General features: G+C 38.6%; 1 protein-coding gene across 5 annotated transcripts in view; it reads right to left on the reverse strand.

Moving 5' to 3' along the window:
• Positions 1-20,131, reverse strand: part of pde6a (phosphodiesterase 6A, cGMP-specific, rod, alpha) — a 68,117-nt gene that overhangs the window by 43,591 nt on the left and 4,395 nt on the right. For all 5 annotated transcript variants that reach the window (XM_024260345.2, XM_024260344.2, XM_024260348.2 and 2 more), the window contains exon 2: positions 14,975-15,028. The gene's annotated coding sequence lies outside the window, so the exon portion shown is untranslated. The remainder of the gene's footprint in view (positions 1-14,974; positions 15,029-20,131) is intronic.

Here is a 20,131-nt window from a genome sequence, read left to right on the forward strand (position 1 = left end):
TCTGACCTGATGGAGCGTTTGTGGATAAAACTGAGCTTCAGGAGTTGCACCATGAACATTTCGTGAAAAAACTTTTATCACTCCTTGGAGGAGAATTGAAGGCATTTCTGGTTTGCTTTTAAAGGTTAAAGTCACATTAGTTGTCGCGAAAGGTGCGTGAAAGTTATTCTCCGCTTTTGACCCATCCCTCAGGGTGGAGTGGTGAGCGGCAGACACAGCTGCGCTCGGGAACCATTTGGTGGTTTAACCCCCCAATTCAATGCCTTACTGATGAGTGTCCAGTAGGGAGGCATTGGGTCCCATTTTTAGGATCTTTGGTATAACTCTGCCTGGATTTGAACTAACGAATTTCCAAACTTGCAGACACTCTCCCACTAGGCCACTGACCTGAAGAAGACAAAGAGCAGATGCCTAAACCACTAGGCCAAAAGAAAAGCTTTTAAAAGTTGGGGAGTGCAGGTGATTCTAACAGTTCCCTCGAGTCTCGTATGGCCAACTCATGGGACGTCATAAAATCGGAACGTTCCATTGTCGTGCATGTGGTAAGCTCATTGTGAATTATTTGTAAGGCTAATGGAAGTTACATAAACTTATAAAATATGGGTGATGCTGTCATCTGGTGTCCTTACGCCACACTCTAGTTATCAGTAAGGTCAAATACTGTCTCCTTAGACTTTAGTTCCAACTGTTTTTGAGGATAGATACAGGCTGTCTGTGAGCGAAAAATGGGTACATTTCTACAGGGAACACATTAAATATCCAGATCCCAGGCCGTCCTGTGAGCCTATGGGTATGCTGCGGGGAACAGGTCGTAGTGAACCCTTAAACAACACACAAAGAGTTAGTTAGTGCTGTTCATGTGATACAAATGCACTCCTTGTACGCAACCTGACTGCTACAGAGGCGCCGTTTTGGAAACATTAACGTCTTCCGGACCCCACCCCCCATATTTGTTTTAAAATGGTTCAGTCCGACTGGATTAGCGCAGGCACACGGTTTGTGACAGACAGAACCAGAGTGTGTGAAGTACAGAAGGTGTACCTCAAAAACTAGGATCCCTAAAAAGGAGGGAAAATAAATGAAGAGAGGAATCTTTTGAAAGGCTCATTAACGTGAACGATGGGAATCAAGTTGTGATTGGCTGGGAACTGTTCTATAGTTCCTTTTTCCTCCCCCCTGAGTTTAAACATTTACATAAAAGCTCAAGCTCATCCTTCTAACTTCAGATGCAAATATCACAGTTGTTAACAACGGGAGTACCTCCATGAAAAAAAGAAAGTAGGAGAAAGCCGGTCAGTCAGCAGGCGCGTAGCATGCGGAGCGGGGGTGGGGGGGTTTAAAGGTGCTGGAATTTATTGAAGACAGGACATAACTGGAAGATAAACAGTATTCTGCATCTAAAATGAAAGTTATTTTATTATTCTCAAGACTTTCCACTTTTCCAAAGCGCTCTGTGTCTGGGTTTCAGTTACAGAATCATAAGCAATGTGCTGTTAAAAATTCAAACTGGCATTCCACAAGGAACCATTCTTGGTCCTATTCTTTTCATTTTCTTCTGAAAGAGTGTCGCAAAATTAATTTACAGATGTATGCTGATGACACAGTTGTCCATGCATCTGGTAAAGACAGCAGTACAATCAGCGAGAAGCTAACCAGTAGCCTAAAAAACAAATCCACTTGTCTGGATGATTCTTGTTTGGCTCAAAACACAAAAAAAGCAAAGCGCATGAGTTTCATAAGAACCCTCCTGACAGGAGAAGCAGTCTGGTTTGCTGTACTCACATTGCTCCAGAGGTGAAGAAAGTCTAGTCCTGGTATAGATGCATCAAATGCAGAAATGAAACCACTGATATGTAAAAGGCAAGTGAAACCACACTATTATTACATGAATGTATTTTTTATTCACTTTCAGATTCTTTAACCCTTCTTGATCTCCAGATCTGAACCAGCATCATGCAGCTCAATCAAGCCCTACAGTCCACCAATCTTCTCAGAAATGTTTTCACATTTAGAGTCTGAATGGCTTTTCAGTGACGTTCAATAAACATCGTCACAGTGGATCTTCTTCTGTCAGAACACAGCAGGACACATGTTCTTATCTTCTGCTGCACAGCAGTATCTATAGTTTCTGCTCAGATGCAAATTTCTTAATGAGAGAATTGCATAATAATTGTATTTTGAAAGGACCTTACATCAGAATGTTATATGGTCGATTGGAAAACATAATCTGTTATAGTTTAATTATTGTGAATAATTAAAAGTTAAATGTTATGATTAATTGGCCTAATGACAGAGCATTATATTTTTATAAAGAATACAGTGAGATTTCGCAGCTCAGTTCTGTCTCTAAGAAACTGAACCAAATGGTTCCGTTAGAGTTTCAGACCTCTGGTTTAGCTGTTGCTTTAATAACAAAATACACATAAACTTTATACATGTACATACTGTATATGCTGACAGAGGAATATTTACTTTCAATCACAATTTAACATGTTGTCCACAAATGTCAAATGAAGCTATAACTGATATTTTACAAATAGTTCAAACTCTACCAAACCAATTCAAACTTTTGGTTGAGAAATCTGAATTTGAATTATTCTTATAAACTTATTTAAATTCTATAAACTTTAGGAACCCCTTTCAAAATGATATTTTTAAAACGTTTCAGAACTCTCAGCTGTTGAGTTTTTGAATGTGAATAAACTGTAGTATTTTTTTCACTGTGAATCAGCAGGTTGGAGCTGAAAGGCCGTTTTTTGCCCCCTTACAGAAAGTGTCAGAGAGAAAAAAAGGGTCAATAAAAGAGAGAAGAAACGGGAAAAAGGTAGAAAGTTTAAAAGGATATTTTTCATTGCGGCCGGCTCCGCAGGGGAAGGGACTTCCAGCTATTAATTTTCGGGCACCATGTTTTTTTCTCTGTAGTCAGATTCTCTTGAGAGTGGGAGTTAACGACACCATATGACTGCATCACCTATGTGTCATAAGTTCAGGTAACTTCAATTAGCCTTACAAATACTTCACAATAAGCTAACCACATGTACAACAATCGTACTTTCCATTTTCACAATGTATTCAGATTGGTGTCTACTAGAGACTAAATATCTCTGCAGTCATTGGCCAGGAATAAAAAAAAAAAAAAAATATTAAGATTTTAGATCTTATTTATTAAAACCTTAAAAACCTTATCGTCTACTTTTAAGCAAACATTTAAAAGCTATGAGAACAACTGTCGTTTTTTTTCTTTCATGTCATAATAAAAACACATCAGTCCCAGCAGTCAACTCTATTTTCTCGTTTGTGTGTCAATCTACAGCACATCTTTTACAGAAGACCCAAAAGACCATCTTTTCTGAAGTTACTGGCTGTAACTGAATCAGATCTTCCAACAGCAAACTGTGCAAATCAAGAGGTGTCCACTCCGCCCAGTCTTAATTCAGAGTCATGGCTGAGCTTTGGTAAAGTGGCCTGCGGGGAGCTGGAAGGACTCGGTTTCTCTGAGCAGATGGTGTGGAGGAGGTCGGGGGCATTTACACACAAACACATTAGAGGATGGATGGATGGACAGAGATCCTCCTAACAAACACAAACACCATCTATCATCCACTGACTAAACGTTACAGGACCAGAGGATCGATGGTGGATCAAACGCTTTGAGCCGATAAGCAGAAGGCCGGCAGGTTTTTGGCAGGAGCCGGTCAGATGGGCGGAGTGTGGAAAGCGGCGTGAAGAGGCAGCGAGGGGGCTCCACTTTTTCACTCAGAGCACAGAATCAGCTGCCAGATGATGTGTTGTGTTAGTTCATTAAAGTGATCTTCATCTCGTTAAGGTGTCTATGGAGATGTGACTCATGTGGTTTTATCCCATAAAGTAACACACGCCAACAAACAAGAGCTCACGATTTCATTAGACATCACAGTTTGCAAAGAGTTTAAGCAGATCTGGAGCTAATTCTCTACAGTCCAATGTGTCAGGAATGGAATATGTGTTCACAGAACTAATCTTTATGCTTTTATTTTCTTTTTAGGGCGACCTGTTAGTCTTGGTTCAAAGATAAAGGTAATGAAAACTTCTTCCTTTGTGCTTTCCAGCTATTTTTCACCAGGACACATTTAAAAGTCAGAACCAAGCGACTGGAAGCAACAGACGAGTCCTTTTTAGGTTCTGACCCATAACAGAGAAATGTGCAGTTTTCTATTTTAAGATAAGATTCACAGAAGTTTAGCTTTTGCCTTCATATTTACCACAGACGGTGAGGTGCTTTTTGTCGACATTTTGTGGAATGACCTGCTGTCAAAAAGAAGGGAAACTTCAGAACATTTTAAAAGCTTCCTGCAGACGCTTCAGCTGGAGTTTACTGCAGGTCTGAGACTGAAGACAAACTTATAACAATGTTTGTTTCTAGGCTACTATCATGAACACTCTACCAGAAAAAAACTGAGCAGAAGGTGGTGAATGAAGGTTCAAATTGTCTTGATGTTGACTCCTGACATCTAGGCAAAATCTGAATACCTCCCCTACGCCTTCTCCTTCTCATGTATTTTTGGCAGAGATCTACTACAAATTGTAAACTAAACTTTATTTTTTAATCACTGCTGACATTACACTTCCTGCTGCTATATTGGCAGCATTGAGCTGATTCTATGTAACACAAAGTGTCTTTAATTTTGAAGGGAAATCATGTGAACCACTGTTAAAAGTTATAAACTGTTTCATATTTGGAAAAGAATTAGGGTATATTTTATTTCTGTTATCTATTTCTGTTTCTGTTTTATTCATGCAATAAAAGTTAATTTGTATTATTCATAATGGTAACATTAACATAAATACAAATCCGTGTCTTATTTTACCGGGAGGGAGGGTCTAAGGGCAGGGATAACCAGTTTATGTAGTCTGTTTAGTTTTTAACAATTGTTTATATTTTGAAGCCCAATGAGGCAAATCTCTTTGTGATTTTGGGCTATATAAATAAAATTGAAATTGAATTATTTTTCTGACAGATGAGGTGAGTCTTTGCGGTTCCTGCTGGGTTTTGAAGTGTGAAAAGTGGACCCAAATCGCTCTTTGTTCTAAACTATTGTTCTGATGAGACCCAAGAAGATCTCTCTGGTAGAAGAAGAAAAAATCTGGACTCAACATAGAATGAGAACACGGTGGTGGGAGTGTGATGGTTTAAAGCAGGGCAGAAAAATTGGTGGAACCATTCTGGAAGGAAATCCTGAAGGTCACCAGTCTATGAACTCAAGGGGTTTGGAGGTCCACCGCTAAGCAAATAAAGAAAACTAAAATAGAAGTCTCAGAAATCAGACTAAGATTCTGCTTCATCTCTTTAAGTTCTTTCTGCTCTCAAGTTGGAGAATCCTTTAATCAAATATTTTGCACATAAAGGTGGAGCTGGTTCCTCTACAAACATGAAGAACGTTCACTGACGGTTTGAACAAACGCAGAACCCAAAGGTGACGGCACCACCAGGTTTAGGGGGAAGTTACTTTTTGACATCATGAATAACAATTAAGAATTTCATCTGGGAATTTTCCTTTGATCTAATTGGGTGTTTGATGATAGCAGACAGCAACAACTGTTCTCCGGGCTTTACGCACCCCCGAAGAGAGGAACAAATGTCAGTGTTTTTGTCTGCATCACATGAAAAGAAAAAAAATCAGAAACATGTTGTTAGAGAGATGGTGGGAAAGACACTCTGAAACAAACAAGCTAATTAATTAATAATATCAGGAGCTATATTCAGCCTAATTAAGCAGGCGTGGAGTAAAGCTGCTGTGGCCCGCTGTTGTGTACTGAACCACACAGACAATTTTCCTGCCAATATAAAGATAGCAGGTACTCAGGTACCTGACTCTGATGCTCATCTCACAAAGCTCACCTTTATCTGCTCGTAATGCCTGTTTAATGAGCAAAGACTCCTCGTAAAATCTTCCTGCTGCTCGTAACGAGACGAGCACAAAGAGCAAATCTTTTCTGTCAAGTACGTTCTGCTCATAAAAGCTTTTTACCAGAAAGAGATAATTACAGCCTGAAGCTTTTAGCATCAAAGTGACAGCTTGGGTTATAAAAATATAATTTTTCTTTATTTACACTACAAAAGCAACAAAAAAAAGTTCTTAAATGAGCCCAAAAACTCAATATAATAAATCATACTCCACTTGGTGCTGCCACGGCAACAGAGTGTATTTTCAGTCAATTGGAATTTTTGATTTGCATAAAAAGTCATTCTGACCAATGTCTCACATGGAGGAAAAAAGTCTGCAGTGAAAACCAGATTTCAGTTTCATGTTGAGCGTCATCTTCAGACTTTGTGGTTTGTTTCCTGCACTTGAACTTTGGTGTAAAAATCTGGATTTCACCTGAAAATTAGATGTTTGGTGTGAAACTCTTTGTCCTAGTCTGAACACGTCTACATGTCATTCAAGGACCTTCCCATTTAAGCTTTAGTAAACTGTCCTTACAGGTGGATACAGGCGGTCTGAATTCACCTTTAAATGTTAAATAAATTTATTTTAAATACATCACTTTTAACTGTTAAAAAAACATTAAATCTATTGATTTCACTTATTTATCAATCACTCACTTCCTAGTAGGAACAAATGATGCCAAGTCAGAATAGAAATTGGGCTGGAAAACACCCAATTTAGAAAAAAAGAAAACGCTGACTTGATCAGCCTTATGGCATTTTTTACAATAATAATACACTTTTATTTAGTGCTAAGCCTGGGGAACCATAGTGTTGTAAAGTGTAAACTAAACTTAAATTGCGTTTCTGAATATTTCTGTATTGAAGTCATGGTAAATCAGCAAAAAAAAAAAAAAAATGATGGTGACGTAGGTGCTACAGTCAGCGGGCTACAAGCTCAAAACGAGGGGTCATGAGAGGTCAGGGGAGGCTTACTGCCAACAGTCACAACTCAGAAGTGAATTTCTGATGAATTCCTGCCACTCTGCAGAAACTATGTCTTAGAAAACGACGTGGTTTTCTTTTTTTTTTTTTTTGGCTAAAAACACAATAATTATGAATAAAGACCACTGGGAACATTTAGAAAATAAGTCAAAAGATTATACCTTTTTGTTAGGGATTAATTGCCACAAAAATCAGCTTTAGCTTTAACAAAATGTTATGGTTGTTAATATTAGTGTCCGGGAAGCTGCTATTTTAAATCATGTATTTTCCAACTAATGTATCACTGTGTAAAATGGCAACAATTATGAAATTCGGACCCTGAAACAGCCAAAGACTATTGTGAGATTGAGCGGGGGACCTTTACAAATGCTCCGCATAAAAATGTTCGATATAAAATGCGTCTGCTTTCTTTGTCTCCTTGCATTTCACCGAATTAGCTTGAAAGCCAACCAATCTTTTGACATTTTCCTGATAAACAGCAGGAACCGTGTGGGTTCCTGCATTCGCCCGCTCCTGCATGATCACGCGAGCTGCAAATTCAGAACACGGGTTTGAAAGAAAGGCATTGATTTCTCCGAGCTGCTAGCGCTCTCCAACAAGAGCCTGTTGATCAGACTCACTGCAATTAGGAATAAATTGCCTCAGAGAGGAGCAGACGATTTACAAGGAGTAATAAAAGACCAAAGAAATGATAAAGTACATTTTCTTTCTGTGCCACCAGCTCTCTGAGTCGCCAACAACAAATAATTCATCAAAAAGCTCGCCTCGTCTGAACTCCACACAAGCGTCCTTTTGACAATATTAAAGAAAAACAGCTGAAGGGTTTGCACATGATAACTCACAAAGACTTATGCACACAAACTTTAGGGTTAAGTCCCAGCCAACAAGCAGGTGGTGGCTATAAACTGATTTATTTTACTACAACTGAAGAAGTCATGCTTTCTCAAAGTGGCACTGTTATTTTGAGTACCAAAAAAAGAAGCCTGATTTCTTAGAATCTGTCACATCGCAGCAGAAGAAACAAGAAATGCTGATTTATTGTTACACGTTGGTCAATTTTCATTCACAAAAGGAGCTGTTGAAAACATTTATTTGGATTAACAGAACCAGACACTAACGTTTAGCCTGCTTGGAATAAAGAAAACAGTTTTTTTTTTCTTTTTTAGAACATAAGTCAACAAATGACATGTAATTTCAAACTATGAGGATCTATGAGGCAAATAAAAGGCCGTCTACCACCAATGTTTATCATCCTTATATCATAATCAACCTGTCAATCACAGATAACTTTTAGATGCTAAGAAATAATCTTAAACACCCACTTCAATCATCTTTTAATATATTTTCAAAGCTTTGATTTACTAATAATGATGCTGTTTTAGTCTAAATCAAAAACCTGATCGTTTTCTAGGACATAGTTTCTGCAGAGCGACAGGAGTTCATCAGAAATTTACCTCTGAGTTGTGGGCGTGGCCGTTGACACTGAGCAACCCCGCACATATTCCCATCATCCATCTGTTTAAAAACTGTTCTGCCAACTTACAGCCCCTCAAATCTCCAAACATAACATTACCGGTGCAACAAAAATGGATGGCGAGGAATATCAGAGCTATCCAAGACATCCATCCTAAGACGATGGAGGCAAAGACGTTCATGGATCTATTTGTTTGCAAAATTCTTCCTCTGCTTCTGATTCACCAGAGTTTGAATAAAGAAATGCCCAGAATTTTTTATATATATGTCCTCAATCATGATAAAAATGCCACAAAGAACATGTTAAAAACACAATTTTCATTGGATGGGTCTTTAAAACATGCTGCTGGGTATATAATGTTTGTCTGAGCTCTTCCATTGTTTAGCAGCAGACCTGTCTTTAAAGGTTGCATTGGAAATAAACAACAAAACTTCCAGCTAAGCTGTTAAGCTTTAAATAAAACCAGTAAAAAAAAAGTTGTACATCAACAACACACGGATTCCCTTCCATGAACACAGACAACCCATCAGCTCCACTAACCGAGTGCAGCACATTTCCCAACACTAAGTGTGGTTGAAATGTGCTCTGCTGTCAGCCCAGATGACAGGCGGCTAACTGACAGCATAAAAACAATGACAGCTGTTACCTGGACCATCAACAAAATCCATTTACAGCCATCGAGATTTCCCATTATTCCCTTGTCAAGAGACCTGCGGGGACGTTCCATTGTCTCCTGCAGGCGGGGGACATAATGTGCACTTACATCCACGATGAAAGAAAGCAGCAGATTCCTCTGATATGTGATATCATTAGACAACAAACGCACACAGCTGACACCTGGAAGTCAGCTGCTATGTTTTACAGTGTAGAAGGAGAGCAACACAAAGAGGAAAGGAAAACAGAGCATAATGGTACTAAAACGGAAAAATCTATCTCCTAACACTGAATTCAAAGTGTTATATTTGTTGATTAAAAAGATGAAACAAACTGGGAGAAAAAGATGAATCATTTTTTAATGCAAAAACAAACGCTGAGGAAAAATTACTGGAAGAAACTACATGACAGCTCAACAGTCCCTGATAAAACGAACAAAGCTGGAAGTGCTGAATGATTGGCATAAAAGAAAAAAAACAAAATTAGCTTCTGAGGCTACAATAATAACAAAAAACCAAACAAATAAGGAGAAATGAAAAATGACAAGATAACTAAGTTAAAGCATAAAACTTTTAATAGAGGCTGAGAGTTACTTTTACCAATGAACATGAACCAAACCGCAGAGAAAAATGATGGACTTTACTTCAGCGTTAGTCACACTTCCTTACGGGGGATACGATCTGTCTGCAGGTGAAAATTGGTCGAACCTGTACGGGTCACACACGAAATATCAAGGTTGTAGTCCGCTCAGTAACCCATAAAAAGAAAATGTTCATGCATTTTTTCTATGGGTATGCTGCGGGCGACAAGTTGTAATGAACATGTATGCAACATGTAGGGTTAAGTAAAAGTAAATTAGGTGAGATGTACAGATTTTTTATTGTCTCCTATCCTTTCAGAATGCACAAGGGCTGAATCCGAGTTGCTTCCCATCTCCTACAGCTCCTCAATATCCCGACATTTGTCCCTCCAAATGGAGAGATATGGAAAAATAGGCTAACCTAAGTTTTTTTTTTTATTTGTTTGTTTTTCAGGCTAATTTGGCATTTAGCTAATATTTTAGCTGGCTATCAGCTTCAGCGTTTTCAGCTATTAGCTTTATTGATTTCAGCGATCAGCTACAGCGTTTTTAGCTATCAATTTCAGCATATTCAGCTATCACCATTACCATCTTTAGCGGCCAAATTCAGCTTACACCATTCTCACTAGCATGATTGCCGGCAATGCTATATATCTAGTTCATAATTGTTTTTTAAAAGTTACATATTTAAAATTTAAAAAATGTAGTTTTATTGTGTTATATAAATGTTTATCCTGTCTGACCCGCGAACTAAAGTGTGTTTTGGATTTTTGGCTCCTGTGTGATTAAATTTGACACTCCTGACATACAGTATATATAACAGCATCTAAAAACTACTGGATAATGCTAATGATTGGTAACTTGAAATCCAAAAAGATTGTGAAATACAAGCTAGTAAGAGGATATAAAATAGTAGTCAAAACAACAAGACATGTCAGTACGGAATTAGATTAAGTGTAAGAAAGGAAAAAGACAAAAAAGCCTAAAATTGATTAACTTTTCAAGAAAACTGCAAGTGGAAAATGTACAATAAACACATAATCTGGCATGAAGGTTTGAATGATGTTAATCTCCAAACAGCAAGTTTTCAAAGAGGACAGTGGTTTGGGTGGATTTCACTTCCTTCAGCACTGAAAGTTTGAAAAAGGCAAAAGCCCAAATTACCTCAACAGGCTGAAGACTTTTGCTGCTTCTAATGACATAAAGTGGTATTAGATAACCACAGCAACCACACGGCCGCGTCAGCATCCAACAAAAACTGGTCACATGCTCCTGTTGCCAACAGTGAGTTCATTATGGACGCGGGGAATATTCCAGGTCTCAAAATTGAATTAAATCTAAAAAGTTTATCCTTTATTGGGCTGATAGGATGTGATGAGGATCGATGTGGTCGCTGGCTGGTGGTAAGGATCAAATAATCCACATATGAGATCAATTCTGTTTGAAAAAATGACGTTTGTGCCTGATCTCATCTGAGACTTGAGGATCCAGCAGCAATCCCTCAAATATGAAAGTCCTCAGCATGCGATGACTCACGCCGCCTCGCTGGCGTCTTATGCAGGTGTCCTGTCAGAAACTAGTTTCTGTAGTTTATTTTCTATTCTTCCTTACAGCAGGATTTTTACTGACTTGAACGTAAAGTGTTCGGACCTCAACGTGGCCTGATTGATCATTTTTAGAGCACAGCAACGATGGGGGAAAGTTGTTTTGACAAAGTGTTCATGGATCTCCAAAGGCTGTGTGGTTTTCGTAGCACAATATGAAATATGTCAGTGGGGTGAGGAGCGTCTCACTTCATGTAGGATTTATGAACCTCGGTGTTGTCAGATCAAGAGCTGGTAGGGTTGTGCCTCTTCACCCCAGGGTCTCCAAATTGAAAAATTATCTATCGTGTTGTGCTTGTAATTTTCATTTTTCTTTCTGACTGCTTTGACCTCCTGGTTGATGCAGGTTTATCAAAAAAGATCAGCTGTGAAGGTAAACACTAGGTGCTTGCCAGTCATTCCGGTATAAAAAGACCCAAGTCGACAGTATCAATAGACATACAGTCTGGTTAAAGAAGGTAATTTCATGCCTGCAGTGTTTCTGCTTCCTTTTGCATTTCATTTGTCTATTATATATAACTGTAAGGCGTACGGATGAATTGAAGTGTAAACTTCTGCTGTGAATGCTTTTATGTAGTTTGTGTATTGATCCCCTAAAACTCTTAAATGACAATGTGATCATCTAAAGTCAATTTCCTGTTCCACTTCATAGCTTTATCGATCGCATAAATGCCTCCATGAAGCTTTTCTGCAGTAGAGAGAGGAATTAAAAAAAGTGACCAAGATATATTTTTAATGGGTCAAAAATATAAAAGTGTACTAAGCATTTAGAAAGGTTTGGCGTTTTGAGAAAATGGAAACGTCTGTGGCGCATTTGTCCCGGTAAACAATGATGTCAGTCCATTTTACTTTCTTAATAACCATTGTTAAGTCTCGCAGTCGGCTCAAGCTGTAGCAATTACAGTGGGGGCTGAAATGGTCATTGTGAGTGAAAATCCATCTAAAACGTTGAGCTAGAATTAAAAGGATTGGGTGATGATGAGGGAATAATGGCCCACTGTCAGTCTGTCTGATGGATTGGAGGAGAATTTGAAGAATGGCACCATAGATTGCTCTGCAGTGAGTTCACTTGGGCTTGAGTGGGAGTAAAAATGTCATAATTTTCTTCCGAATTCAAACGATTTGATATAAATACTTTTTTTTTTCTTTAGATTGGCTACAAATTATGAGGAGTATAATAGGAGTTTATAAAATCTCTCTCGTGAGCCTCAAAGTTTGCACCTTGTTCTTCATTCATGCAATTTGGAAAAATTTGACAAGAAAAATGTGATAAATACCACTAGACTTACTGAAGAATACCAACTCAGAAGATGATGTTGAGCCGTGAAATGAAAAGGTATCGTAGGCAGAAAACAGTCAATAGTGTCCAATACGATCTGTTGCACGCAGCATACCCGTAGAAAATAGTTTTGGAGCTACGGGTTCAGAGAGCGGTCGACAACCTTAATACTGCCCTGTACAAGTACAAGGTAGTATAAAAAAACAGGAAAGCTACAGCAAATGGACACCAACAGTCTGTGCAAACGGTTCATCTGAGTGTTCATCTTGATGAATTCCAGCTGTAAGTCAACACATTCTAATGATGAATCCTGCTGGTGGGATTGCTTTCCCTTCACCACAGTCTGTCTGCAGGGACTGTCAGGACTCGATTGTTAACTGAATACCATTTCCCGAAGGACATGGTTTCATTCTGGCACAGATCTATGGAGAATTGCAGTGAGCATAACTCCTGTGGTCTTAGAGATGATTATCACAAAGTTGTAAAGTATTCTTTCCCTCTTTCCGCCTGCTTCTATCACTCTTGTGTGTTGACTCACTGCTGTTATCTCAAGTAATTTCCCCAATAATAGGATCGCCTGGGGACAGATCATCGGTCAGTAAGGTCACGACTTAAAGCCCCAATCAGTGGAGAAAAATATTGACCCTTTTAGCTTTTCTTATCAGCCTGAACAGACTCTAAAAATGTTCCAATAGTAAAGTTCTGTTTTAAATCAACAAAATATTTGCTTTTTTGTTTGATTGACTTGATATTTTAATACAGGGTGTGGGGAACTTAAGCCCTCAAGGGCCGGTGGGTCTGCATGTTTTTGGCTGATTACCTGGATTAGGTAACAACAACATGCCAGTATGTTGGAAAATCTGTGCCAACCCTGTTAAATAAAGGGTTTTTTAATGAACTGTGATGGAGAAGTGGAATTAGACTTTCACTCTATTTCCCATAAATCACTAAAGATTTATTATTTTGTAATGGTAACTAATGGTTGGGTTTACTCATGAGGAAGTAAAGAGAGTCCAACCCTTCTCGACGGACTGAGTTTCAGAGCCCAGGCTGTGCATGAACGGCCTTAAGCTTTCCTGCAGTTGTGAATGATTTTAAAGCTGCCCGTGTGACTTTATATACCAAGGCTGAAAGGAATTCATGTCACAGAGTCGCTCTGCTACGTCGTCTTGACTGATGATGAGTTGCGTAACATCAGATGATGGTTTCATGCAGTGGCTAATGCTGCACAACAGGGTGCTGCAGAAGTCTTCTCACACTGTGATGCTCCATTAGAGTTCTGAATTTAAAACATTTGATAGACATCGTCTGGATCCTGCAGTTAACTTTTACATTCAGCTATATCAGAGATGACTTGAAAAACACTTGAAGGAGGAACACGTGTAAACCGAGAGCTGGACTGATCCGAGAGACGTTGAAACAACTTAAAAACTTTCAAGATTGCATTTTATATGAATCCAAATGAGCAGGACTTTGACAACGTGACCAGATTTGCAGCTGGACTTCTTTTCTGCATATCCCGGACAAGCCCCCGGTCCACAGGAGTTTCTTTCACATTTCAACTACAGACTACTGTAACTCTTCAACAGTATACACAATAAACATAATTCCAGTGGATTCTGAAGTGTGTTGGTATGCATCAATTTACAGTAGTAAAGTGCATAAACAATCAACATATTTAATTTGATTCTGTCACAGAGAGAAGCACCTCTGCACTATCAATGCAACACTTTAGGTGTCACCAGTGACATCTCTGGTGTTAAAAGGTCAAACAAATCCAAACAAGACAGAAAAAACTATGGATTCAAATCAGGATCAGCTTAAAGTGAATGAAAAACAAGATTAGGGGGAAAAAAAATCTGAATTTTAAAAACACTTAAACTAAAAAGTAAACATTATGAACTTGAAAGATCTTTTTTTGGAAAAGAAGCATCTTTTCTTCTCATACTCTGCCTCTTAAACATTAATACAAAAAACAATGTCTTCCTCTTCCTCCTCATTTACAAACACAGAGTGGTCGCAAACGAGTACAGCTGCTCCACAGTCACACTTGTCTCTTTATACATGATTTGACTTTATTTTCAATGCATATTGTCATTAATTCACTGCCATACTGCATTTTTTAGAGCTGGGTCTCTCTGACCTGTCAGGGGACTTAAAATGGAAAGTCTCCCGTTTAGCTACAGTTTTACATTTTCACTTATGTAAATATACACAAGTGATTTTTTAAATGTGTTGCCCTTTCCCAATAAAAAGCAGTTCGTTTCCACCAGTCTCTCTTCCTGCCATCGACTGGCCCTCCTTGTTGGAGGAGCGAGTCGGAGGAGCTCAGTTCCTCCTCAGAGGCTCCGTTTTAAAGGTCACTGCTGACAGCGCAGAAGCAGACAAGGTGGAGCATGGAGGCGGCAGGTGAGGTGAAGAACAGCCACCTTTAAACAACACAGTTCTGTTAGGGTGATGTCATGTGACTCACGTGGTCATGTGACTTCCTGATGGGCATGTTCAGCAGAAAGTGGCTTCAGATTTACTGTAAAGAAAAAAGAGAAGCGTCGCTGAACATCAACGCTGCAGGTTGAACAAAAAACGTTTTCTATTAAATACATAAACTACTTTTTTAAAAAATGAAAACAGCTCTTTTTAGTTCATCTACATTATTTTTTATTTTACTGTTAGAAACTGAGCAAAGGATTTGATTAACATCTTCAAAAATAAAAGATGAATCGAGTCTAGATTGGATGAATCTACAGAGACTTCAACCATAAAACTTATCTTTAGATGTAAAGTAAACTCTTCTTCTCAAGTCTTAATAACTGGATCTATTTATCAAAATGACAAAAAACGTCAAAAGAGCTGAATCGTGTCAAAGAACGTCGTCTTATTTCTCTTCATTTCTGTTGATTTAAATGTAAATCGTAACAGTCAGCAGGAAGATCGTGTTTCACATGCACATATATACTAAATTTAGATGTTAATATCAAATAATTTAGACCACATCCTCTGGACCTTTGACTACATGTTGGAACTTGGCTTTAGCTGGGGCTGTCGTAGCGCCGTGTTGCTTGCTGCCCCCACAGACAGCTGTCTTTAACCACATTAAAGTCTCATCAGGGAGGATTTGCTCTTCCTGATTAAGAAGACTTGCTGTGTGAATTGACTACTTTACTATCTCCATCATCTACATGTGTGGGTGCATTTGTGTTCATAATTGTCTTGGTTTATGTTCCCAAACCAAACTTGTGATTTCTCACAAAGAAAACGCAGATTAATTGCGATACATTAAAAACATTGGTTTATTGGTTAGAAAAAACTTTCAGTCATTATCTCGGTTTGTGAATTTTCCTTCAATTATGTTTGATAAGGGTGCTATTGCTTCAAGCATTGATCCTGACCATTCTTCAATTTAACTCTATGCCGTGAAAGTCACTGTTTAAAGGAGCTTTATTGTGAAATTCCCAATAACAGCTATAAAGTTCCACGCTGGTTAAAGCGTCAGCCTTCATCGTCCACAGCAACTTTCTTCTTGAACTGATGAATGTTTACTGACCTGATTTAAATCATAATTTCCCCATTTCTTTAACGACTCACATCTATACCTATACAGCCATATCATTGCCATAGCAACAATACATGGCATATGATTACTTTTAGGCAATTTCATTTTCTTAGAAAAAAAAATCAGAATACAATTCCAAGCATCAAATGCTGTCAGAAATGTGATAGAAATGAAATCATTTCATGGAGCGTGAAGACATCAAAAGTCGACAGCAAAGAATCAGTTAAAAAAGTTCCTTAAACAGTTAACACATTTTATTTTATAATTATGCTGTAATTTCTTCTCTGTTTGCATCAATGATAAAATCCTTTCATAAAATAATTCACTTTAATTTTTTTCTCTGTAAAATGATTTAATAATCTGGCCAGATGAGTCGTAAATTACATCTTGGCTACTGCCAGATCCTTAAAAAATGTCTTAATTTCTGCATTTACTTTTGGAGATCTACACCCATTCTCAATAGTTGTTTAGAGCATCTGTCGTCATGTCCTCACACCTTCAGGTTACAAAGAACACCACAGAGTGCATCTACCAGGTCACAACCAGAGTCTTGTCTGAAGCAAATCCCAAAGAAAAGCAGAACTATGATACAATGTATAAATAACACAGGAAATTGGTTGTAAAATGCAGAACTATTCAATCAGAGTTGGGTATGATTGAGAATGCTTTTGACTGCTGAACAAAGTTGTCAAAAGAAAACAACTAAACTAAAAGAAAAGACTAAAGATTTTGTATGTTTAGCTAATATTCAAAAGGAGGAAACTGATTCGCTGTGGCGACCCCTGAAGGGAAAAGCTGAAAGGAAAAGAAGAATAAGTTAATATTCAAAAGGTACCTTTTTAGAGAAAATGAAACCAGAAACAAAATATTCCATCCATCCATCCATCTTTTTCTGCTCATCTGGACCGGATTGTTGGGGCAGCAGTGTAAGCAAAGATACAGACTTCCCTCTCCCCAGCCACTTCTTCCAGCTCCTCTGGGGGACCCCGAGCCGAGAGACATAGTCTCTCCAGCATGTCCTCGGTCAACCCCAGGGTCTCCACCCAGTGGGACATGCCAGGAACACCTCTCCAGGGAGGCATCCAGGAGGCATCCGGACCAGATGCCCGAGCCACCTCAACTGGCTCCTCTGGATGTGGAGGAGAAGTGGCTCTACTCCGAGCTCTCTTTGGGTGACCGAGCTTCTCACCCGATCTCTGAGGGAGCGCCCAGCCACCCTACGAGGTCCTACTTGTAATCAGGACTTGGTTTTTTCGGTCATGACCCAAAAGCTCAATACTGGAATGAAGACCGATCAGTAAATTGAGAGCTTTGCTCTCTGGCTCATCTCTCTCTGTAGCACAACAGACCGGTTCAGTGACCGTATAGCGACGGACGGCGTATCAATCCGCCTGTTGATGTCACACTCCGATCTTCCTTCACTCATGAACCCAAAGATATTTAATCTCCTCCACCAGGGCAGGAATAGTCCAAACTACATTTCTCCAGTCTCATTCATTGGAGGTAAAACATGCTTTTGAAAAGTTACCATTTACATTTCACGTGAGTAGGAATTCCTTTAATCTCATTTCTTTGTCTAATACAAAAGTGTTTTGAAGTTCTATTTAACATACAATTAGCATTCATAAGTGCAAATTAAAAGTGGATCTCAGTTTGGATTTCAGATCACAACCTGAAAGCTTGATTAAAATTCAGAGTTAACTGTCCCTAATGGCTCTATTTATCAGTAAGTAGCTAATTATTGGATTTTTTTTTTCACTTTAGAGAAAAAAAAAAAGATTACACTGAAATAAAAAAATAAAACTTGGATTCAGAAGCCAAAATAAACAGATCTGATTGTTTCTGATTGAAAAAACGAATCGTCTGGTTTCTTGTTTCATTGACAGATATTTTTCCTGCAGTTTAAAGAGTTGGGAGGAGCGACTGTCAGAAATGAAAAGTAATTAGAATGATTTCAAACTGTTCTCTGCAGGAAGCAGCACCAACATTTGTATTTTAAGCTTTGAAAATGCAGCTGCATCCTCTGGGAGATTAATAATCCAAGTTGCATCAGCAAACCTTCATGTAACAGTCATAAATAATAAAGCAGAATTAAAAAATGATGTCTACATGCACATAAAGCAGAACATATTCTTTCTAAATTGGCTGAAAGGTTCACGGACTTTGTTGTGAGATCTATTTTTTATGAATCTTTTGCAGCCAGTTTGGAATCAGGTTTACTTTGATTCTGTTACAGCCTCCGGGATTCACGTCGGCCAAGTGCTGATGGAGTCGTCCACAAACATCCATCAACCGAAGCTTAGAGTCTTTTTTTTCCTTTGCACAAAATAAATGTAAAAAAATAAATATCTTACAGCACAAATCCAAAGAAGGAAAAAGTCTTATCAGTGAATGTGGTTTAGTGAAGAGACCATGAGAGAAAAGGTGATTTTTTTTTCTTTTTTTGTCAGAGCTCAAGTTTATGCATCAATAATTTGGTCTGCATGTAAATGTGGGTTAAACCAAATCAAGGAGAACAAAATAAAACAAAAACTGCAGCTTCTGTGAGCCAACCGAGGATTTTAAGGACTAAAACCCTAAAGTCTGACAGTATGAGGTCATTAATCTTAAGGTCAGGTCAGAAGACGGGGGGTTTCTGGACCCTGAATCCGACAGGAACCTCAGAACTGCTGGTTTAGACCTGAACAGGTAGCAGACTCTGTGCTGTTTGCCTGGAAGTGCTCCATCAGCTCTGAAGTGGTTTGGTCTCTGGAGACCAAATTGAGATTAGAAGTGGGACAAAGACTGTTTGCACACAGTAAGACCTCTGATTGTGCCAGAATAAATCTGAACACACATTTAAATCTTTAATTACAAGTGTTTGTTCTTTGGCAGGCACACTCGCTGGGCTTCTCTAAACCATGTTTACCCATCTGGATCTGTGCTGGGAGAGATACTTGGATTAAATTCCAGGATGAAGTCGACTTGCTGGGTCAGAACTACAGAGTATTTTAATTCCTTTGCGATGTGTTTGTGCAGCAGTTTCTGACTCTGGCCCTTTGCAGTAAAAACTAAGGGTGTGTACTGGCAAGAGTTGGGCAGTACGATATGGTTCGGTACCCATCCCAAGTCAAAACTAAGTAGTATATGTCTCATAACAACCAAAACTGAACATTTTACGCAAGCTGGTTTCTCGTAAGATCGTGTTGTTCTGATTTGGTGTAGAGCTGCTGAAAGAAGCTCGGTGTGCTACCAGCTAGCAATTGAGAGTATAATTGGAAAACAACAATAAGACGCTGAAGGATGCTTATACATAATTAATTAAATATTGTCCTGTCAGCATTTTAAAGCGACACACAAAATATTAGGGATATATTGCTGAATCAATTTTTCCCTACACTCCTAGTAAAAACCAGTTCAAATCCTAAAACACAGATGTGTTCAGCATCTGAAGGTAGAAAAAAAGAGAAGTTTTCTATCATTTAACCTATTTTTCCAAAATTGTCTACACGTCTGCAATCCAATAAGTTCTTTTTAACAGAAAACAAATGTTAAGATTTCATGCAAAGCCGTTCTGAACAACGATGTCAGACAACACAGGCATCAGTGACTTGAGAACCACGCTCAGGTAGAGAAAGATGAATGAGTGTATAGACAGACTTTAATTTTGAAGGGTCTGAAATTGACACTTGCCAGTTGCAAGCATTTTCACCCCTTGGTCGAGTTAAAGTTAGACGGTTAGTTGCCACATGGTGAATTAATTATTTATGCTTATTAGCTCTCATTTTGTCAAATATTTTTGGACCTCTCAACTTCCTTCGCCTCCATGTAAGGTAAACAAACGCTCATGAGTCACCGAACTTTCACAGTCACTTCCACTAATCTTCTCTGTGTGACGTTTAGTTTTGGCTAAAAACGCAGAGTAACATTTGGTGGTTTTTAAGGGGAGACTGTCAGAACTGGAAGACAAACGCACTGGACTTACAGCAGCAAAAGAAATTTCAATATAAAATGTTGATTTGGTGACCAAGATGTAGCATTAGCATGATGCTAATGCTAACAAGCTGCCCTAACAATACAATATATCCATCCATCCAT

This window comes from Oryzias melastigma, linkage group LG10, assembly GCF_002922805.2.
Source record: "Oryzias melastigma strain HK-1 linkage group LG10, ASM292280v2, whole genome shotgun sequence".
Classification (NCBI taxonomy): Eukaryota; Metazoa; Chordata; class Actinopteri; order Beloniformes; family Adrianichthyidae; genus Oryzias; species Oryzias melastigma.